Source organism: Lissotriton helveticus, unplaced genomic scaffold (genome assembly GCF_964261635.1).
Source record: "Lissotriton helveticus unplaced genomic scaffold, aLisHel1.1 SCAFFOLD_575, whole genome shotgun sequence".
Classification (NCBI taxonomy): Eukaryota; Metazoa; Chordata; class Amphibia; order Caudata; family Salamandridae; genus Lissotriton; species Lissotriton helveticus.
Window position 1 is genome coordinate 298,873 of NW_027611986.1, and position 24,185 is coordinate 323,057.

Here is a 24,185-nt window from a genome sequence, read left to right on the forward strand (position 1 = left end):
GCTGCGTAAATATTGAGCAGGATCTGGACAGGCTTACCACCCAATTTTTTGGCAAACTTCTTTATAGCACCTATTTCTCAGCAAAAGGCCAGGTTGCGTGTGTTAATGGCTGTGTTCCATGATCCCCTGCTATTAAAAACGATCCCCAAATAGGTAAAAGATTTAGTTAAGCTTATCTTTGTGAAATTTAAAAAAGTATTGCAGTCTACTTTGTTTTTTAAGGTGCAGCACATTGTAAAGGTTTTGCCCACATTTATCCTGAGTCCTCTCAAGCCCATGAATGAAGAAAAGCCGGTGAGTGCTTTCTGCAGACCTAGTTGTGTTCTGGACATTATGACAGCATCGTCTGCATAAAGTAATATTGGAACTGCCATGCCATTGATTTTAGGGTAATCTACATCCAACTTGGCCAGGTAGTCTGCCACACTATTTATATATAAATTAAAAAGAAACGGGGCAAGGATGCATCCCTGGCGAACACCTTTTTTTATAGGGAAATTTTTGGTGCATTTTCCGTTTTTTCCATAACGAACCATTGCCCTCGCCCCTCGATATAATTCCTTTATAAATGCAAGAATGTTTACATCAATTCCTAGCTCTATGAGGGTGCTCCAAAGTACGCTGTGATTGAGGCAATCGAATGCTGAGCTTAGGTCAACAAAAGTCATGTATAGATTGCTCTTCTTTACCACAGCGTATTTATTTGTAATCAAGGCCAGATTGAGACATTGTTCTACCGTACCTAGGCCAGAAACAAATCCATATTGAAATTTTGAGAGGACTCCGTTTTCTGAGGCCCAGGTTTGTAATTGATTCAACAATACTCTTCCAGCTACCTTCATCATCGAATCAAGCAAAGAAATTGGCCTGTAACATTTTGGGTCCATTCTATCTCCTTTTTTGAAGATTGGAATAATAATGGCTTCTTGCCATTTCGTGGGGAAACCTGCTGAAGTATAAGAATTAAGAACGTTTGTAAGAAGGGGGGCCCATAAAGACATATTATCTTTAAATATGTCGATTGGGATTCCGTCAGGCACGGGTGCTTTAGAATTTGCACTTTCCGCTATGGCCTGTTCTATTTCTGGGAGTGTAAAATGTATGTATAGCGAGAATGTATCTGCCGGGGGTCTCTGTGGGTCTTTCTCTTGTAACGTCCAAGGATCGAGGTTGTGTGGTTCAACCGACTCATCTATTTTATATAGCTCTGTAAAGTGGTTGATCCAAACATCCTCTGTAATAGCAATTTCTATGAGGTCTGTCGACCTCTCCTTAAAAAAAGGTGCGTTCACTTCCCTCCAGAAAGCCGGATTATCCTTTAAAATACTAGCTTTTAATAGCGCCTCCCATGCGGCATCTTTGAGTTCCCTTTTTCTTTTCTTTATTGACTGTTTATATACCAGTCGAGCTGTTCTGATGTCTGCTTGGTTTTTTGGTACTCTTTTTAAAGTATCTTTAAGGATATTATGTGCTTTTGAGCATTCGGAATTAAACCAACCTATACGCTTATCCCTAGTATCTTCTTTTTGTTTCCTGGTAAGGTTTTTCTTGATTGTGGTCGCTATTTTTCCAAAAGCAGTTTTTACTGCACATGGGTTTAAAGGGTCTTCGAGGCAGGTCACAAATTGATCAAAATCCTCCGTGATCAGATCTTTCAGAAAAGTATTTGTGTTTACCTTGGACCATTTTATAGAATAACCATTGATACGTGCCAGGGAGATTGAGTGACAATGTAAGATTTCCGTTACATCCGGTGTCTGGCTAATACTAGGGCCGACGTCGAATTTCGCACTAATCGGGTAATGATCGCTCATGACGATGTCCTCCTTTTTAAAATCCACAGCACTCCGATAATGACTATTTGACATCAGCATGAAATCTATTATGGAGTGTGACTCCCTTCCATGGAAGGTAGGTTGGAAATCAGTCATTGGCTCAGTTAACTCATTAAAAAAGCCTAGGTCCCATTCATGTATTAATTTATTCATTAAGTTGCCGAAATGCGTATGTTCGAAGTGGGTAGTGAGTTCGCCATTAAGGCTTCTTATATCACAGACACTCGATCCACTATGAGGGCATAAGTGACAGTTGAAGTCGCCCATCACTATAGCACATCTTTCCGCTTTATCACTTCCCATTCCCCGCTTCAAGGCGTTTGATAATTCGTCTATAAATGCTACTTGGTCGTCCCTCGCTATGTTATTATATAGATTAATCAGGAGAAAGCTGGGGGCCCCTTTCCCCTTCACTAAAAATACCTGCATTGAGTGTCCAATTTTTTTATTTTTATCTTTATTCTTGTACTTATCTTTGGGTAAATCCAGACTCTCTAGTGTTATGTTTGCCAGCCGCGGCTGGTATTAAAGGGCGAAGGGGGCGTCGCCCTCCCAGCAGCTTCGGAGCTCAGCGGAGACAAAGAGAGAAAACTAACAGTACCATTGGAGCAGCTTTAAATGCTCACTGCATGGTGCTCCACTTCTATATCGTTTTTTGTTTTTTTTAGGTCAGGTGACGTCGGACCCTTGGACAAGGGAATCCTCCTACGCATGTGCTAAACTGGGCGAGGAATTTTCCTCGCCCTCTAGGCACAAGCGAGGAGAGTGACATCAGCCTGAGGGGAGTGGCTGAACCAAGCAGAAGTGAATAGGCTGCAGATGGGGCGCTTCTGGTGTGGCCCAGGGCGCGGTCTGCAGAACCTCATTCACATTAAGGGGAAGGGGTGGAGCTGGCCGAGAAGCAACACAGTTCAGTGGGTGGCAACGATTAGTACATCCCTTCTTTTTCATTGGATAATAATGTAAGTTGGGGGCGTGGGTAATGATTGAGTTCACTTCAACTCTATTTTCGGGATTATCAGCACGTGTTGGCTGAGCTCTTTATGGCGCGCAACAGACACCATTAGGAAGATCAAGCTGCTCCAGTCCGGACCAGTCCTCCCGATGGCCTAAAGTGTCACTACAGGCACCAGTTGCAGTTGGCGCCTGCAGCCATGTAAACGATTGAATCCCCCCAATGTTATTTATGGCGCTAAGGGACCGGACTGCGCCGATGAGATGTAGGTGGAGCTGCTGCTTCCCACGGTAGGACATTTCAAATATCATTGAGAGTGAAAATTGAAACGCTTCGTCTATCCACTCTATAGTCTTTTATTTCTGTGGCATGTGTTGCATTGAAAGGTGCTGCCGTGGGTTATAAAGTCAGTACAGAGCACCCAGACGTGTTCAATGGCACCAGAGTGATCATTAGCTTTCAAACAGGAAAGCGGGCCGGTGGAGAGAAATCTGCGTGTCACGCTGATTAGGTGTGTCTTTTTAGGTTTCGCCCTGGGCGTTGCAACTGCGTAGCAGTTGCTCCACCCATGGCGAAACCTCATGATCCTACATATCGACTTTGGTTCAGCCTCTGTCTCCTATTGGCTAGCTCCATAAATGGAGGCTAGCCATTGGGAGACAGAGGCTGTCAATCACGCTTTCTCGAGAAAACGCGATTCGGGGGCGTTTCTCTGACTTTTTTAAGCCCCGCCCCTTTGTCCCGGGCCGCGCTGTCATTGGCTGCCGGCCCGGGACACCCCCGTGACGTCATTCCCCGGGCCGCGCTGTGATTGGCTGGCCGGCCCGGGACCTGACGTGTTCCAAGTGAATTGCAACGGATCTGGGTAGCGTGTTAATATATGTGTTCCATGTTAGTCCACGCATTATTTTAGCAATTCAATATAATGATTCTAAAACAACACATTTTAACTAAGTACGTTAAAATATTGAATTTAAATATTAAATAGAACTTTGAATGTCTCAATAAACTGAACATTGGTTTATAACGGAATAACAGTTTTATACAAAAATATGCCCTTGTGGTGGGCACCTATTCCTGTTTAAGCACGTAGGACCTCTACAACACGACAAATCGTTCTTTGACATGCAGCGCTTTCCTAATCATAGTCCTTCTTCTATGTCCTGCTCCGCCTGTATCTTCACAAAAATGGCTGCGCCCCTTCGGCCATTGCTTACAGATATGGTTTTTCGTCGGGCTTTAACCGTTATGCGTACTTCGTTTTTCAGATGGCTAACTGTATCGGCAGGATGCCATCAAACCCCATGGAGGCTGCTTGGAGCTGTATGTCTTCAGAGATTGGCAGTGGTCTCGCAGGAAAAGACACCTATGCAGCAAGATGTGGCACATTTGATGCACCTATTCCTGTTTAAGCACATAGGACCTCTACAACACGACAAATCGTTCTTTGACATGCAGCGCTTTCCTAATGATAGTCCTTCTTCTATGTCCTGCTCCGCCTGTATCTTCACAAAACTGGCTGCGCCCCTTCGGCCATTGCTTACAGATATGGTTTTTCGTCGGGCTTTACCCGTTATGCGTACTTCGTTTTTCAGATGGCTAACCGTATCGGCAGGATGCCATCAAACCCCCAGGAGGCTGCTTGGAGCTGTATGTCTTCAGAGATCGGCAGTGGTCTCGCAGGAAAAGACTCCTATGCAGCAAGATGTGGCACATTTGATGCAGCAGGTAAAGAGTGTTTTTTTGGGGCCAACTTAACCAGGGCAAATGTGTTTTGGTAGCACAGTACAGCTGACAGTAGACCGGGTAAAAGAAGCGGATGCATGCATGGCCACATTTTGAAACACGAAAGAGGATCTTTTGAGCTAAACATCTGAGGACTTCCTTTTCCGGTTTCACGTGCATCCAAGTAAAGGCAAGCTAAAACAAGTATTTGCAATGCAATAGGTCTCGCATTTTTTTGAGTTAAAAAATGACAATGTCTTGTACCCATGTGTTGTGGTTTGTAGTGGATGTATAAACAGAGACACAACTGTAGCACTGCCTAGAGGACTTAGAATGAGGAGTTTCTGCTGGGACCAGAGAAGCAGATAGCAGCACTGTCTAGGGGACTTACAAAGCAGAATTACCACTCCGACTAGAGAAGCCACTAGCAGCACTGTCTGTTGGACTTAGAATGAGGAATTACTGATAAGGGCCAGCGAAGCATGTAGGAGCACTATGTAGAGAACTTAGAATGAGGAATTACCAACGGGACCAGAGAAGCATATAGCAGCACTGCCTAGAAGACTTAGAATGAGGAATTACTGGTGAGTCCGGAGAAGCAGCTACCTGCTAGAGTGTTCAGTGGAGAACAGAAAGCAAACAGACAGCAAAAGCAAAATGTTGCTGCATGTAAATCAAGTGTCTCATGCCGTTTTTGTTATCCTCTGAATCACACTGTGTAATTCCAGACATGTCCTGTTTCATAGTGCCTGGAATGTGGTAGGTAGAGAGATCACAAATAGTTGTGTGATGTGAGCGTAACATGTATATGTATTACACTGATGTAAAATGGACGATGCAGCTGCAAACTGGAATGACATTTTCATAATTGTAAGCATGGAAGCGATTAAATCATTTCGAGCTGGAATGCAAAACCAACAACAAGCATTTACAATGCAACGGTTTCGCCTTTGGAAATGTTAAAGCTATTTGCAATGTAAATGACAATGCCATTTATTTATCTGTTTTCAAAACCAACACATAAATACAAATGTTGTCATTTACAATGCCAATAGCTCAAACTTTTCCAAAGGCGAAACCGTTGCATTGTAAATGCTTGTTTTTTTATTGCAGCCATTCTAACTTTCCCTGGTATCTATATTTCAAATTTCTATCAAGCAACCTTAGACGTTAGTTAAGTTTACTAACACGCACATTTAATATTTCCGAAATACATTAATGCGGCTGCTCGTCGTGGGCAATGAAACGTTCTACATTATTGTTTGAATGAGGACATCAGATGCCGTACAACAATGCCATAGTTTGATGAGTCTAGAAATGAAAACTAAAGGAATACAATAAAAAATGTACCACTCATTAGAGAATAACAAAGCAGAATTATAAATTATGACGGTGTGACATTTTTACGTTGTTGTTTAAGGATTTGGCGTGCAGCAATGTTGGATGACTTTTGTGATAATCAAGAGTTTAGGTCTTACATGTAAACTGTGTCTTTCCCTTTAAGAACAAATGTTTTTCCATTATTTTGTTAGATATGTTTGTCAGGATTTGGAACCCACTTTTGACAAACCAGTTCTAACTGCAGTAACACGAAAACAGCCAAAGTTTTTGCTCTCGTAAATCCGTTTCATGAGAAGGTTTGTTAGGTTTCGCCTATTATCATTCGCTTGCGAATGTAATAGGCGAAAATTCAAGGGCTTGATCCGACTCGTGAAACCACTGGCGTTTCTTCACAGTGCATGTGAGGTCACGTGACCACAAAAGCGGGTCACGTGACCACACAAGCACGAGCATCTCCCTAATCCGCCTGCCCCCACCAGGCTCGCATTCCCGCCCCCCCACCAGGCCACGCATCTGCCTGCCACACTTCTCCTCCCCTTGCACGCATTCCCGCCCCCCCACCAGGCTCTCCCGCCCCCATCCGGCCTCCCTCCGGCCATTTGCCAGCATACATTCTCCCATTCCCACCGATTGGCATGGTCCTGCTCTAGCACCCCAGCCAACAAGCGCCCTGCTCTTCAGTGCCAACCAATTAAATAACTCAGCCTCTTCCCCTGCCGCATGGTCCTGCTCTAGCACCCCAGCCAACAAGCGCCCTGCTCTTCAGTGCCAACCAATTAAATAACTCAGCCTCTTCCCCTGCCAATGGTCTTCCTTGTCGTCTACGATCTCCAACCAACGAACATAATCATTTAATAAAGGCTCATTCTAAGCGTTCATTTCAGCACTTGCACATTTTGCTTTCTTTTCTGCAAATCGCGAGCAACTACAGTTCCAAGCCTCGCTCTGGTCAACTACTTCCGATGTGTAACATGCTGCTTCCGGTAAAAACAAACTGTTAAATTCGGTAGGGAGTACCTAGCGTCCCTCATATTTCCACCCAGTCTTCTCTGCCCACTCACCGTCGCTTCTCCGCCCACTCACCGTCGCTTCTCCTAGTCGAACGTAACCTCCCTACGGGCTGCAATCTTCACCCTGCGTTTCCCTATGCTTAATTTGCGAAGAACAGGAAGCGGAAATGAAGACACTGGACCCGGTGGAGAATAGTGAACATAGAGAAAGGGCAGGCTATGGAGAAAGAAAATGAAGTTCCAGCGTAACTTGTTTGTCAAGGTGCCATTACAAAATGATCGGATATCCGAAGGTGCGGGTATTTTCATGCCTGCTGGGCGAGCGCCCTTTGCACAAATCAATGCTGAACCTCCCCAACGTGATCACTGCCATACATGAACTGAGCGCCAATCCACAATATATGCTTCATTATCATGAGTGATGAAATACAGGAGGTCATAAGCAGTGCATTGCGGGGGCGCGGGTTATTGTTTCCTCAGCTAACTAGCACGGCTGAAAATATTATATATATAAAATCAAATCCCGGTTTATTAAAATAAATCTGATGCAAGGCATATTAAATACGAATATCAGCCCAGAACCAGAACAAATGAACATAACCTGTTCATTCAGGATTGTCTAAGCCTTCTCAAATGGAGACAAACCATAGCTGCTTGCATTCAGCGTAAGCCAAATGTTACAGTAGCAAATGGGCCACCGTTGACAGTACACTGCGACCTAATTAGTTATGCAAGGTTGCCCTTGTGCTCGCCAGGCTAACACGTTCTGCAAATACGAAATAAGGCACACCCTTAGAAGCAAGAATAAAAGCGCAGGTCATCACTGTCGGCCAGCCTTGCCTGTAAAACCGAAGCAGTAAAAGTCATTAAAGCCAGGGGTTTCCCTCGATGAAGCAACGTGCCTTTCTGGCAGCAGTGACTACACAAAGCATCTGCCGCATTTGCTTAAACAAACACTGCCCACAGTGTAACTTTACACCCTTGAAACAAACAAGCCAGAAACACAACTCTGGGAGCCACAAGTCTGACTAACGCCGGGCCTAGATTTCACATGCTGCTCTCACAAAAGGCCAGCTCAGAAGAATTTCTGTGTAAACTTCTTAGAGAAAAAAAACAAGCACTGGCGTTGCCAATAGGTTTCGCATTTGGAAAGTTGGAGCTATTGGTTTTGTAAATGACATTTTATATTTATATATCGTTATTGGCATTGTCAATAACAATATATAAATATAAAATGTCATTTACAAAACCAATAGCTCCAACTTTCCAAATGCGAAACCTATTGGCAACGCCAGTGCTTGTTTTTCTATAACGCTTGTTTTAAAGAACTTCGTTAAATCCTGCCGTGCCCGTGTCATAATTTCGTTATCTACCCATGTCATGATTTAGAGGCAGGTGCTCAGCAGGCCCATCTCGGGGATTGGAGGACAAACAATTCCAGTAATACTTTCCCTACACTAAGCCGAATCCTGGAGCTAAGGGTTTCTCTTGGGCTATTTTTAGTTTCATTTTTACTCTGTTGCTAGTAACTTTGGTGTGGCTCTGCGTGCATCTTTGCGCTTTTTAGTAGAACACGGTCTTCACGTTTTTGCCTAGTTGTCAGTAACTTAGGTGGAGCACTATGCGAGTCTATGCGCTTTACAGCAGAAAAGGGAAGTCTAGTTTTTCCTGGTAACTGATGTGGAGCTGTGTGCCGCGCTGTGATTTACAAAAGAACACAGTCAACAAGTGTATAGTGGCCCTGTTATAGTTAAAAACACTGGTATACACTGAGCCACTGAGGTGCATGCATGTGAAAGAGGTTAAAAGAACAACATTTTTTTTCTTGTTTGGTTTACAAGCGCAGCAGAAGATAGCGCAACATTTGAACACCTGTTATGGAAGGATAGTGTGATGGTATCAATGACCAGGCATTTCTTGCCAAGCTCTCTGAGTGTCAGGTGCAACAGGTCCCTAATGATGCTAGAGCCTTGTCCTTTAGTAATGCACAGAACCATGGCAGTATCTCAGGTGAGAGTGGTAAAAGCAGCCCCTGCAGAGATACTGTCTCAGACCTAGGACCACCCCTTCTCCTGCTCCCCCGTTGCTGTCACAGGCCTAGGACCACCCCTGATTGCGGCCTCTTGTTGCTGCTACCCATCTCCCTCCACTACTGCTGACTCTGTGGAGAGCACCACCCCCAGCCCTCCATCTCTTGGACAATATGTCACCAACTAGATTGAGTGCAGAGACAGCAGTATGTTTAGGTAAGAGAATAAAAAAAGTACTTGTTGCACTGTCGAAATTTGCATGCTCAAATAACTGCTGAACTTATTCAATGCACTAAGATCTAGGGGGTGCTCTTTAATGTTTCTAAATATTTGAAGACTTCACATTCACTGTTGCTTTCTGTACCTTCTTTCTTTCTCTCCAATTCTTTATTAAAATTAGTTTTAAAATGTGTCACTTAACATAACATTTTTAAATGGTTTCTCAGGGGTAAGACCACTTCGAACTGCCCTTATGTTAGTTGGGCTCACTCGCTTGCTAAGTAAAAGTCATCTCCAACTTTTACGCCCCTCCACTTTGAAATGTCACCAGCCGCCCCTGATGTTTGCCCTGTTTGAGGCATACAGGCAGAGACCGCCTGAACTCCTGCCCATGCTGGTGTGAATAGCCGGGGTAAAGTTAGTACTGAAGCCATCTAAGTTGGTAGGCTCCAGGTCCCAACATTCCTGGAGAGATATTAAATCAAAATTATTAACAAAGTTCAAGAAAGTTGGATCTGTGGCTTTTTTGGAAAGACCCGCGATGTTCCATGTTACAAGGGATAGATTTTCCCTGGAGTTTTGATTTAGCCCCATTTGACTTGGCCCCGCTCTTAGCTCGGTTGAACTCCAGTTTTTTCCTACTCTGTCTCTCTGAGCTAGTGACTTGTCTTGAGTACCTTGCAGTGAGGCTTCCTCGTCTCCCTTATTACTAGATTGATTGTTTAGCCCCCAAATACATCATTTGTTGGTAATAGGTGTGGGCTAGGAGATACTTGGTCGATGTGCGAATCGTTGTTATTTTTCCCTAGGTTGTGGTTGGATGAATGACTGGTCTTTTCATTTGTTTGGGTGTGGGGTTCCCTGTGGGCTATGGGAGTCCTGAAATTCAGAACTTCTGTCTCGATCGATTTTAGGGTTGATGATGGTCAATCTACCATTTCTAAAGATGAAAATCGGTTGCTAGTTGGTATACCCCTCCATCCTTCCATATAGGGTTGGTCTCTTCTTAGGTTCCAAGGCCAGGCCTCCCAATCCCTTCTCCTGTTCCGGGGGTCTACTTGACTCCAATTCCATTCAGAGCATTCATTCCAATTATACGGGGGTTCTTGGTCATAGGCGTATATTGGAGGATAAAAGAAGGATAGACGGTTAGCGTCAATGCCTCCTTTTTTCTCCAATATTGACCATGAGCAAATGTATTTGACCGTGCCAGGGTCGTCAACATTTATGATGATACAGTCCCCCTGTATTTTTTTCTTTGTTTCACCAATCCAGGGAACCCTACGCACCATTGAGAATCTAGTATTACAATTGGGGGGGAGGGGTCTATTTATGCTAAGCCATTGCTGCACTTTATTTGTTAAAGACCATGTGGATTCTCTCATATTTTCGGGTAGTTCTGGGACCCCTGTTAGGATCACAGTGAAAGGGCTTGCCTCTGGGGGGAGATTGATGGAACGCCTGAACTTCCCTCCCTTTTTTTTGTCTCCCTCCAGTTTTAATACTGGAGTTTTAGGTGGCATTAGCTTTCGTTTGTCTACTTGAGTGGGTCCTCTAGGTGTATCAGGATTTATCTGTGTGGAAACCTGGACTACTTTTGGTTTTTCTTGAGGATTGGGGATAGTTTGGGGGTTTTTAGGTTGTGGTGTTGGCCCTAGATGTTTCTGTGCAGTAGTGCCTTTATTGCCGCCCTCATTGGTAACTCCTAGTGTATTTTGGTTGGTCGAATTGTTTAAGTGAGTGGACAGCTTGGCTATTTGTTTTTCGATATTCATTAATGTTCGCTCCATTGGAAGTAAATGAATCTTGATCAGCTCCCCAATGCTGGCTAGCAGCTGCTTATTTGATTCACTTATATTACTCGCACCTCCCCCCCGGTCTGTAACGTCTAAGTTAGACGATGTTGGAGACAGGTTGACAATAGATGTATCTGTAGAATTTAGGCCATTTTGTTTAGGAGGGGGTTTACGAGATCTTTGGTTCTTTGCAGGAGCTTTGACGGACTGTTGTTTTTGTTCACTCCTCTTCTTAGCAATTTTTTGTTTCGGGATAGCTCCCTCCCTCCTCCCCATTTCCTGGTTTTTCGAGGGTTCTAGTTGGGTTGGGGGTACAATTTGGGTTGGACTCATTACCAGGACGGGGAATTTCTCTAAGTCATCCCTTATCTCTGATTCCATTGAAAGCTGTGATGCAGATAAATCTACGTTATTAGGGATGGTGTGTATGTCTGCGGGAACTTCCAGCAGAAGTGGTCCAATTGCTGCTGACTGTATTGGAGTTTTAGATAACGCCAGTAGGCCCATTGAGGACCTACGCGCTGTGGCCAGATCTTGTGATACTCTTCTTTCTAGGAGAATGATACCCTGATCAATCGCCTCATTTGCCCTCGTAATAAATTGGTCTATCGGTCCTGTAACCTGGGCTAGCCCCTGGGCCGTCTTGCTCCTACTTCCCCTTGTGCTCATGATTTGGGATAGATATCAACAATTATAACACAAATGACAGGGATGTAAAAAGATAATAAAAGATAATAAAATACGTATACCTAAAAATTAAGAAAAAGCCCTGTAGCCAAACATAAATTAAGTACATACAATAAATAAATGCTACAAGGTGTAAAATCTCAGGGAAGAATTGTTAATGGGGTGGCCCAGTCCAGTCTTACCCGGTCTTGAACGGGCTTAAACGGGCCCGCCCTTGGCCCGGGCTTCGCCCGGTGTCCCGCGAGACGGTGGTAGTGACGCTTTTAAGCGCCTCCTGGCGCTTACAGGTGATGCGGCTCACCGCTAGGGCTTCTGGGGATTGTAGTCCGCCCCTCGCCGGTCTCCACTCGGCGGCCCCGCTCCAGGTGGACAAAGAGCGGCAGGGCAGCGGGAGACAGGCGGGCGGGAGCGCGATTCACGCAGAGGATCAGTAGAAGAATTGCAGGTTCTAGCAACAGCAAGGGCAAAGAAGTTTCCCCCTCTCAATGGTGGTAGTGACGCTTTTAAGCGCCTCCTGGCGCTTACAGGTGATGCGGCTCACCGCTAGGGCTTCTGGGGATTGTAGTCCGCCCCTCGCCGGTCTCCACTCGGCGGCCCCGCTCCAGGTGGACAAAGAGCGGCAGGGCAGCGGGAGACAGGCGGGCGGGAGCGCGATTCACGCAGAGGGTCAGTAGAAGAATTGCAGGTTCTAGCAACAGCAAGGGCAAAGAAGTATCAATTGAAGGACCCAACAGTCCGTAGTTATTTTCATCAAATTTTCTAGAAAGTTGGTCAGTTTTCCTCCAATTTGCAATGATTGAGATGAGGCCTGGACTGGCTGGACAAAGAAGTCATTGACGTCCTCCGTTATTCCTCTTTTGGTCTCTGCTCCGAAAGGAAGACTTTCCAAAAGAGGACTGTCGGCCTTGCTGTTGTTGCCGCTGTTGGAATTGTGGTCTACTCTGATTGGAAGAGTAGGATGACCTATTCTGATAACCACCCCTGTACGAGAAGTGTCCTCTTCCTCTATTTCCTCGAAAGGATTGATTTCTAAACTGGAGCGCACCCAGCGCTCTCGCAGTGTCCGTGTCTTTTTTAATCGTTTGGAGAGCCTCATCAATTTTTTAACCAAACAGAAGTTGGCCATCATATGGCATATCCAAAACCTTGGACTGAACCTCAGGTCTGAATGAGGTTGCTTTCAGCCATCCTTGCCGCCTTAACGCCGCTGCCCCAGCTAGCTGGCGGAATCCCATCATTGCCACATCCATTGCACAGTCTATCATCTCAGAGGCAGAGGTCTGACCCTCCAGAAAAATCGCCTTAACTTCCTCCTTTGAAGCATCCGGCAGTTCCGACAGATATGGGGCTAAGTCTGCCCACAGTTGCCTATTATAGCGCCCTAAGAGCGCTAGAGCATTCGCCGCCTTCACTGTTGTCGCCGACATTGTAGTGAATCTCTTCCCTATATTGTCTAGCTTCCTTCCATCCTTATCCGGTGGAGCCGATAAGGGAGATGATGGATTTTTAGAGTTTTTCTGTGCTGCCTGCGTCACTACCGAATCAGGCTTAGGATGTCCCGTCAAGTAGGCTGGTGCCGTAGCTGGAGCCTTGTATATTTTTTTGTCCAGACGAGGGACTAATAGTGACACTGAAGTAGGATTTTGCATCAACTGAACTCCTTGTGCCCACAAATACTCAATAATTGGAATTGATCTCGTCGTTTTCCTAAGAGGCTCTTTAAAGTCATACAGGAAACACTCCTGCTCTTCCGCTTCCATCATAATCTGGAAGCGTTTAGCGGCCCTTTCCACTACATTGTGGAAACCACCAATGTCAGCCGGTGGAGAATCTGACGTGGCAGGAACCGGAGATGCTGGGGATGATATCACGTAATCATCCCAGTCTTCATGGACAGACTGGTCATCCTGCACTTCACCTTCCTCTTGTTGTTCTTCCTCTCCTTCTTCGTCAGAAGACTGAGGAACAGGTACCTCCACTCTTTCCTGCTGGATAACCAAAGGTGGTGGACGTTGTCTTGGCGATGGTACTGCTGAGGAAGCAGCAGGAGCTGGAGATTCGGGGAATCTTTGTTTATAATCCTGAATAAGGAATCTCAGATCCGAAACTAAGGAAGCTGGTAGGCAAACCATGGGCGTTACCTGTGTTTGAACAATATGCTCTTGGACCACTTCCTCATCCGAGCTCTGGCATTTCACATCCAATTGTGAGGGGCTAATAGCTTGGAAAAAAATTTCCTCGTCCGAATCCTCCTCCTGAAAGAGACATGTTGGTGGTAAGCGCTGCACATGGCTCGGAGAAGTCAACTCCGGTGTAAGCGTCTTCTTAGTGAGCCTGAGATGAACAGGTGGCGCTTGAAGTCCAGACGCATTTGACGGCAAAGAGCTCATTGACGTCACTAATGCAGACGAAGCAGTGTCTACAGCTGTTGTATTCTGAAAATCCGTCGTAGACGGAATTGACGTCGTCCACGGAGTAGACACAGCCGTCGACAGTGTCTTCGTCGACGGCGTCTTCGTCGACGGTGTCTTCGTCGACAGTGTCTTCGTCGACGGCGTTGTCGCGTACGGTGCCGTAGTCGACGGTGTAGTCATCATCGACGGTGCCTTCGTCGGCGGAGTCTTCGATGACGAGGCCTTCGTCGATGGGGTCTTCGTCGACGGTCCCAATGTCGACAGTGAGGAAACCGTCGACGATGCTGACGGCGGTGAAGTAATCGTCGTCGCGGTCTTGGGCGTCGACAATGATCTTTTAATAACAATCGTCGACGATAACACTTTACCCGCTGACGACGATGGTGTAGTCGTCGTTGATGTAGCAAATGACGATGAAGCTGTCGTCGTTGAGACTGTTGTCGTCGACGTGGAGACATAGACAGGAGAGACAGTTTTCCTGGATGCTGATGTCGTCGACGGGGTTGCCGTCGTCGACGACCCCGGGTTTTTGAAGGTGAGAACCTCCTTCTCAGATGCTGATTTCGACAGAGCCTCTGAAGACTTCCTCGGTGTCTTCTTTTGAGGAGCGTCCAGGGGGCCAGGGGAAACCATCCTTGGCCTTTTTTGAGATATCTTTGAGGAAACTGAACCTTCACTCTCCTCAGAAGATTCCAAATTCTCTCTATCTTTAAGTCTTTGGAGCCAAATCAAGAGGCGTCCTTCTCTGTCTTTCAGGGTTTTTGTAGAAAACGTTCTACATACCTTGCAGTCCTCGGCTGTATGGTCAGGGTACAGGCGGTATAACCAATCATTGTGTTGGTCATCTATGTGGAGCCTTTTTTTCCCACACGAGCCACAAGCTCTGAAGAGACCATTCTTTGGAGTGTCAGCCATAGTGCACAGCTTTCACCTGAAGAGAAATCCAAAATTTTGAAGAGAAAAGCTTAGAATAAAGAAACCTGAGCAGAACTCAGGGGGAGACTCCCTTAGCACAACGTGCGGTAGAAAATCTGAGGGACTGAGGCTCCTGACAGGAAGGTTCTCGAGGGAGGTGAGAGCTGATTGGCTATTCTCTGGACTTTGGTCTTTTTCACAAAAGGACCTAGATAGGTTACTAATGTGAGGCTTTTTGGCCTACTATTATATATATGTCTATAGGACATTGCTTATTTATGTACCGGGGACTCCCATCTCGACGACGGGGAATGATTCAGGCATGTGAATCTGTGAAAGACACCCATAATACTGGATAATCTTATTAACCTGCGCATCACCCATAATCCCTCCATTAGTTAGATCTTCCACTATAGAATTAGGGTGTGGAACCTTGGTACCTTTATTTACCGTCCCCTGTTTTTGCTGAGTTTTCCTGTAGTTCCTTTTCCTTTTGGGAGTAGGTGGCCCATTACATTCTAAAATACTATGAGCATCGCCATGTCCGCAGTCAAGGACATGGTCTAAACTTCAGAATTCTGATGGGAAGCAATAGGTAGATACCTACATATATTAGACTCAGTGTTAGGCTCTGCTTGGGAAGCGGTCGCTTTTACAGAATCGGGTACATTCCCTAATCCTAGCGAAAGCCGCCGTTCTGCCCTGTCTATCTCTACATTGATGGTGCTAACCGCCTTCACGAGATAGCAGTCAATAGTGGTACCCGGGGTCTCGGCTACACTGTTAGTTCCCTTTGGCAATTTACGTTTCGACATGTTAGCTTAAAATTGACAATACACAATTAACCCAGTCCACTAAATATACAAGAAACCAAACCTAGTACTAATTTAGAAGGCTAGACTCGGGAAGGTAGTACAGAAAGGAGAATGGGTGGCCGAGTAGGTATCCTGAACACCTAAACACCCAAAAGAAACATTTCTAAAAAAGCTTATTGATCATCTAAATTCCACATATATTAAAACTGTGAAAATGCTAATAAAATCCAGGAAAGCCAGTTACAAATACTTTGCAAGGCACAAACTTAGCCGGTTAGTCACAAGTCCCCATCAGTCTTCTGTTACAAAACCAAGGGGGATTGGCCCAGCCCAGTCTCGTACAGTCTTGGACGGGCTCAGACAGGCCAGCCTTTGGCCCTGGCTTGGCCCGGCGCATGCCCGCGCTGCGGGAGGCGTGGAGCGCTAATGAGGGCTGCAGGCGCCAGTTAGTGATGCTATCAGCGCGCGCCTCCAAGGGGCTGTTGGGATATGTAGTCCCCGGCGTGGTTTCAACAATGGCCGTTTCCCTCACGGCGGTCCCGGTCCAGAGGGGGCTTGCACTCAGCCCCTGCCCCAAGCAGCCAGGAGGATGACCAGCAATGCAAGAGGGTAAGTAGAAAAAGCCGTTCCCCTCACAGCAGTAGGCAACAATCAAGTGCGCGTCCTGCGCTGCGGGAGGCGTGGAGCGGTAATGAGGGCTGCAGGCGCCAGTTAGTGACGCTATCAGCGCGCGCCTCCGAGGAGCTGTTGGGATTTGTAGTCCCCGGCGTGGTTTCAACGATGGCCGTTTCCCTCAGGGCGGTCCCGGTCCAAGGGGGTTAACAACTCAGCATCTGCCCAAGCAGCCAGGAGGATGACCAGCAATGCAGGAGGATAAGTAGAAAAAGCCATTCCCCTCACGGCATTAGGCAACAATCAAGTGCGCGTTTTGTGGGTACATATTAGCATGGTCCCGCCCTAAACCTCTTTTTTAAATTTCCCTAATCCCTCCCATTTAATAGTAATCATTCCTCATTTTCCCATCACTCCCCACATTTACTACTCAAACGTATACCTACGTGTAAAGACATCTTCGTCCTCGTGGCAGAGATCTCCACACAGAAAAGATAAGAAAGGCAGAGGTTTCTGCCCGTAAGCTTTTAAATAACATTTTGTAATACAGGAGTATTAGTACTGTAGTTCTACTTTACATACTACAAAATGTAGTTTATGAATAGGCTCCAAAGATTATTCCAAAAAAGTCCTCAATGCAGCAGAGATCCAGAGACAAACAAATCTACACATTCCCCTATTTGGCACCTGTAAGTAAGAAACATGCAATCTCCTCTGTAATTGCCACTATGTTTCACTAAATCCTCCTCATTGCTGTCCCATTACCTGCAATTCATTGAGGATTTCAAAAACCCCTGGAGAGCTGCTCTGGCAGGAGTTGGGGCCTCTTTGAGCAAAACAGTTTTTTTTCTTCTTGTATTCTCATTGAGTAGCACTGATCTTGAAACTCAACACTAGTCTGACTAGGAGACCTGGTATACAGATTTTTTGGACATCAACAAAAGTGTCAGTGAGGTTAAGTAGCTGTTCTCTAGAAGACATCAGGTTTTGCAATGACTCTGAGGAAAACGGCTGCAAAGAAGCACCATCTGGCCATCAACACCCAGGTTCTCTCGAGGTTTATCCAACACCAGAAAGGTTGCTGGTGGTAGCCGGCCATGCGAATGCATGCATTTGCACACACAGGCAGCCATCTTTGAATATTTGTTACTAGAGTACAGCAGGGACCATTCTAAGATAGACACCCAGCAGTGCCAGTACCTGCATATTCTTGTAGTGGTTTTGAGTTTACTCCAATAATTTCGTATCCACAATTCCAAATTCCTTTTATTTCTGACATATAATTTTAGATTTTTCACTATTTCAAATCCAGTAATTACGCATGATAGAATGTCTTATGCTGAGTATACAGATTGTGTAATATATATATATATCTTATTACACAGTGGCAATAGCCACTGTGTATAGTTAGGACAGGGTTCTGTAGAAATTCATTTTTTGGTTTGCTAATAAGGATAATACTGTTTGAAGATTCTTTGCAAAACTTTCCACACAAAAGTTCCTCCACCTCAGCCCCTTACTGGAAAGTTTTGGGTGATCCCTCAAGTGTAGTCGAGAAAAAAGGGAGGGAGTCACACAACATGTTTTCCTCATGTAATTTTCAGTAGGAAATTTGAACAGCGTTACGGAAACAATTGTTGAATTGAATTAGACCAGATGTGGCAAAAGCTAGATCTTTACCCAGAAAGCATATTTTTGTGATTTGGTGTAATTCCATTCAGTCATTTTTGAGAAATTAAGGTTAAAAATGTATGTTTATCTAGTGATGCAGTGATGCAGACGGGACAGACAGAGCTAAAGATAAGATCTGATTAGTTACTGTCAAAAACAACAAAGATGTTGTGGCAGCCATTTTAGGGCATGGGGCTCATTCCCCTGTCCTGAAAACAGATGATAAAATATACAGGAGGGCATGGTAGGGATAACCTAAAGGCCTGTTGGGGGTGGTCCCAGAGGGGCCCTTCCTTATTCTAAAATGGAATTTCTTTAATATGTGGTAGAGCAAAAAAGAATTAAAAAAAGGTGGGGTTGAGGCTTACCTTATATTTTGGGGAAGGGGTGTGGGGCCCCTCTCTCCGAGCCATGTAAGGGCTCTTGGGAACCCATCCACAGGGGAGAAGCATTTTATATTTGGTGAGAGGTGTATGTCCCCCACCTCCAACTGAGACATGTAAGGATCCTGGGGATCCCATTCCCTGGGGCTGAACCACTTTTAATATGTGGAGGGGTGTCGTGGATCCACGCAATGGCCCTGGGGACTAGAGGAAACATACTGAGAAGGCGTTAAGCCACACATTTGGCCAGGTAGCCTTTGTGCTACAATAGAGAGTGGTATTCTTAGCAGCAGAAAGGCAGGAGGTCATATTGATGGGGCACAAAGAAAGGTTGTCCATAGAGACATGATTGAAAGAAGTGACCTTCATGGCACAAAGGATTTACGGAGCAGTCTAAACTCCTCTGCAGAGAACATGGAGTACGGTGATTTGAATTTGGATGAATTTCTATTTGATCCTCAAGACAACTATGATCATTTGGGGGGACTTGACGAGGACCCGGATAAAGCCTTTTCCTCCCATGAGGTTATGGACTCCTTCGGGGTGAGATGTTTAACCGCATTAGGATTAAACATCCACACAGTATGGAATGGTGGCCAAAGGACCACATTGCAAAGTACCTTAAGCATTGGGTTTGGAGGTCTCTAGACAAAAAACCCCATAACATACTTCAGACTAAATGCCATAGGCCCTCTACAGAGGATGACACTTGTAATACGCCCAACCTGGACCCAGAACTTAGTAATTTTCAGTTTAAGTTCAACCAGGACCCTAGAAAGAGTACTGTTAATGTTTGAAACAATGCCAGGACAAAGTCCTCAATATTCTGTTTTTTTTTACAAGTATCCTTGATATGGTAGAAGATGCCAGCGGCAAGAATGAAAACAATGTCAGATTCAGTCTTCTATCCTTTTTTCCATGATTGTGAAAAATTATGCATGGTAAGTTGTATGAGAGTTAATCAGAGCAAGGTTGTGGAGTTCAGAGCGCATGGTGTTAATCAGCTGCTTTTATCCTACGTGGAACCTTATAAACTTGTATCTACAGCTTCATTGGACAGATGGCCATCTATGGTTATGAGCGAAGCTGGTGTGGATCTTTCCAGGTTTGGTGCCCATTCTTCAAGAGACGTGATGGCTAGTAAGGTTGTTTGGGCAGGTGGTTTGCTACCTCAAATACTTAAAACAGCAGATTGGTCAAATACAAATACTTTTGCAAAGTGTTATTAGAGACCAGTAGAGCATGTCAGTAGTGTAGCTCTGGATGGCTTTAAACATGCATAATGGTAGCCTCCGGTCTTGTAATGAAATCACGATTCACCAATTAACATGCAGGGAGAATCTTGATTTCATTAAAGACTACAGAGGCTAACATTATCCCACCCTCATCACGCCTTAAGGAGGAGAGGTGCTAGCATGGTGAGTATCAATGTACACTGAATATAATTAATGATTTTGTGGAAATGTTTAAAGAAAATGTATCTCTCTTTAGCATTTGGTTTATAGTTCAGACTTTACTGTTGGGAGTTGAGGTAATTTGTATTTGTCTGAACAAGTATTTCCTTACATTTATTGTGAGATGTGTCGTTTCTTTTAGACAATGCTTCATAAAATTCAACAGAAGACCATGGAGGGGCCTATTTACTGTTTTGTTGCAGCATAAAGAGGAGGATGTTTGCATGCGCTGAATATTTGTGTGTTTTCATGAATATTCTAAATACTTTATGATGTATTACTATTCTTTAAAGGGTTGCATGTTGGGGCAGCAATAAAAGGCTATTGCATAATGTTAGCCTCCATTGTCTTTAATGAAATCAAGATTCTCTCTGCATGTTAATTGGAGAATCGCCCTTCCCCAGTATTCTATTCCAACTTCACCACATTGAAGTAATGAAAAACTTGAGAGCTAACGTTCTGTATATAAGATGAGTGTTTTTGCTTCTGAAAGCCATCTTGATGGAATCAGAACTGTAAACTAAAAGCATTTCCTTTAGAAATGAACAAAATGAGAGGTTTCATTATGTTATAGAGTGTGGTTATTGCTTTAGAAAGATACAATTATGGCATATTTTCTATTCATCCTTGTTAGATCTGGGGGTCTCTAGTTGGCAATGGTTATCACCTTTGTCCAAATAGGGACCCTTACTTCTAAGTCAGGATAATGGGATTACTCTCTTTAATAACCCCTGCTCACCCCCTTGGTAGCTTGGCACGAGCAGACAGGCTTATCTCAGAGGCAGTGTGTTAAGCATTTGTGAATATACACAGTAATACAGTGATAGCACTACAGATGGACACAACACAGGTTTTATAAAAATAGGTATGCTTTATATAGACTTAAACACAAGACCACAAACGACAAAAATCCACAATACTATACTAAAGGTTATTTAAAGGATGATAAAAGTCTCTTAATTCAAGTTGATGGTAAATGCGACAAAGTTCTCAACAAAGTTCTTGGAGGCGGCACGCAAAGTGAACAAAAGGCTCGCATAAGGGGAGATGCGTCGGTTCCGTGACCCGGGGGAACGGTTGCGTCCTTCCTCAATGCTTGCGCAGAGTAGGGGACTCGTCGTGAGCCTTACCGGTGCGGAGGTGATGCGTGGATTCGCGACCTGTTGCGGTGCGCAAGATGGCGCCTTGATGCGATGCGATGCTGATGCGATGATCCAGTTGCGATGCGATAAGATGGCGCCCTTGATGCGGTGATGCGATGACGATGTGATGACGCCCTGGCAGCCTTGCGACGACTCTGTACTTTGGAGCCGCGACAGGCCCTGCGATGCGCTTCTCCGGTGATGCGATGACAGCTCTCTCGATGCGTCGCGCTTCTCCGGCGATGCGACGGCAGGCAGCTTTGATGAACTCGTGCACCCAGGGAGATGCGACGAACTCTCGCTTCTCCGGTGTTGCGATGATTTCAGCTGCGGCTGCGACACGCTTCTTCTCGATGCGTCGCGCTTCCAGCTCCCAGCTGCACGCAAGTGACTGGAGTCAGAATTCACAGCAAGGAAATTCAGGAGGGAGCTGGAGGTGAAGTCTTTTGGCCCTGAGACTTCAGCAGGAGGCAAGCACAGTTCAAGCCTTTGGAGAATATTCTGTAGATGAAAGTCCTTACAAAGTTCCTTCTCCTTTCCCTTGGCAATGAAGCAACCACTGCAGGCCAACCCAGCAAACAGCACACTGGCAGAGGGGCAGTCCAAACTCCTGCAGTTCCTTGGTTCTTCTCCTTGGCAGAAAGGTTTCTTGTTCCAGAAGTGATCTAAAGTCTGTGGGACTGGGTCCCAATATTTATACCAAAAAATCCTTTGTTCTCTAAAGGCAGAGAGGCCTCTGCCTAGTTTAAACCGGTTCCTGAGCACTGTGTTTACATGACTCTTCTCTTCCTTTCACTGTGCAGTGCAGAAACATCAGCCGCCCCACAGGAGGTGGAGCCAGCACAGGGGCGTGGGGGGGGGGGAAGATGCAGCTCTGGAGTACTCTGTTGACAGGATTCCCCTTCTCCTTTCACTGTGCAGGGCAGAGACATCAGACAAGAGACAGGGGGTGGAGCCAGCATTGTGGAGGGAAGGCCTAGCCCTATTCAGGTCCCAGGTGCACTCTCCCCCTCCCATCTGGAGGTAAATCTCCCTAATCACCACTGGGCTGTCCCAGACTGTCTCCTGGAATTTCCCCAGCCCTGTCACACACAAACCCAGACAAGGAATACACAAGTCAGCAGAGGCGGGCTCAATGGTTAGGCAAGCAAATACCTACTTTCTAAAAGTGGTATTTGCAAACACAGAATATTAAAATAAACTTTACTAAAAGATATATTTTATTATTCTGAGTTCAGGCATACTAAACTCGAATGCCTACCATGTTCCCTGAGTCAGTTAGGATTGTAGGGATGTAGCAATCTTCCCTGCCCATTCTAATCTATGAGAACAGGTAGCCTTCAATAGTGAAAAACGAAAATAAAATGGCTGTCATTCACTACTAGAACATGCTACACACATCAGAGCATTTCCTACCTTATACTTACAATGCACCCTGCCCTGGGGCCTACCATAGGGGTGTCTAATATGAAGCAAAGGGAAGGTTTAGGGACTGGCAAGTGGGTGCACTTGGCCAAGTCGACATGGTAGTCACAGACTACACACAGGCCTTGCAATGGCAGGCCTGAGATACATTTTACAAGCTGCTTCTGTGGGTGGCACAACCAGTGCTGCAAGCCCACAGCAGCATTTGCTCTCCAAGCCCTGGGCACACATGGTGCACTGTACTAGGGGCTGACAGTAGATCAAATAAGCCAATCATGGAATCCAATAAGTATATCAATTTAACATGGGGAGCACTTGCACTGTGGCACTGATTAGCAGTGGCACAGGGCCCAAAACATACAACCAGCAAAAATATGTCAAAACAGAGGAGGCAATCCGTCAAAAATGGAAGGGAGACTCACGCCAATGATGTCAGGTCTAATAATCTTCAAATATCTTCCTCATCGATGTCAGAAAAAAAAGTCTGATAATGCAGAGTGAACTGTACTACCAGCAGCAGCCTGTCAGCTGATTCCACAGCAGCATCACCACAGTGATATAATGAACAGCTAGTGTACTAAAATTCAGTATGTATGTGGCACACGTGAACACCATCTTGATGGAATCAAAGCTGCGAAACTTAAAGAACTTCCTAAGATGATACAGCAGTAAGTGAACAAAATTAGGAGTTTCTTTTTGTCATAGAGATTATGGTTAGTGCTCTAGAAAGCTAAAGCCAGGACACATTTTCTAAGGGTTCTCAATAATCATCGTCATCCATGTGAGTAAAACATTTCGAAATGTAGAGTGAAACATGTACTTCCATCACCAGCAGCTGTCAGTTAGCTCCCTAGTGATCAACTGAGGCTGAAGAACTAGAATGCTAACAATCAATCAAAGCTTTATTACGACAATTAAGTCTTAAAGCACATACATATAATAGTTTAAAAATACAGATACGTTAAGAACCATAAATGTACAAAACATTAAAATATACAATGTGTGTATACAGAGTAGAAAAAAGACATAAAAACCATTTAATTAAAAAAGATATTAAAAAGGATCTAATCATAGTACAGAGTAATTAATTGGGACTGTTGTTGTGGGCAAGAGGATTTGAGTATTACTCAGCTTTAGAGTCTGCCAACGTGGCGCATACGTATACTCCATGACCAGCTTAAAAATTTGACCATTGCTGTAGCAATAGGTGGTGTGGAGTCAGAGCAGAGTACTCTTGTTGCCACAGCACAGTTTCTAAGGCACAGTGATTTACTCGGTATTAGCCATGCATGCCGAGGGGTAATGTATGCAGGGCAAGCTAGAACAACATGGGCTACTGTTCCAATTTGATCTGGGCAGAAAGGGCATATCACATTCAGCTTTACCCCACTTTGCAGTAAAGGATCTAGTTGGCAAAGTGCCTGCCCTTAACTGGAAGTATAGTTTCCGGTCGAAGGGTTTTGTGATAATATCCAAATATTGCTCAAAACGGGGGGTAGATTTAAATTCCATAAATTCGACCGTTAATGATGAGGAGGATTGGCTGCGGTATGTGTTGCAGAACACCATTTCCCAGTATTTTGCCCTTAGTACTTCTTTGGAGGGAAAGGAAGCATTAGCAGGATCTGCCCACAAAACACTCATACCCATCATTTCGAGAATGGACTTGATTTCCCAAAACCATTTAATTCTATGTTGGCTATCTGTCAAAATTACATCCATAATGCCTGACACAATGTTTTCGTTCCTTTGTGGT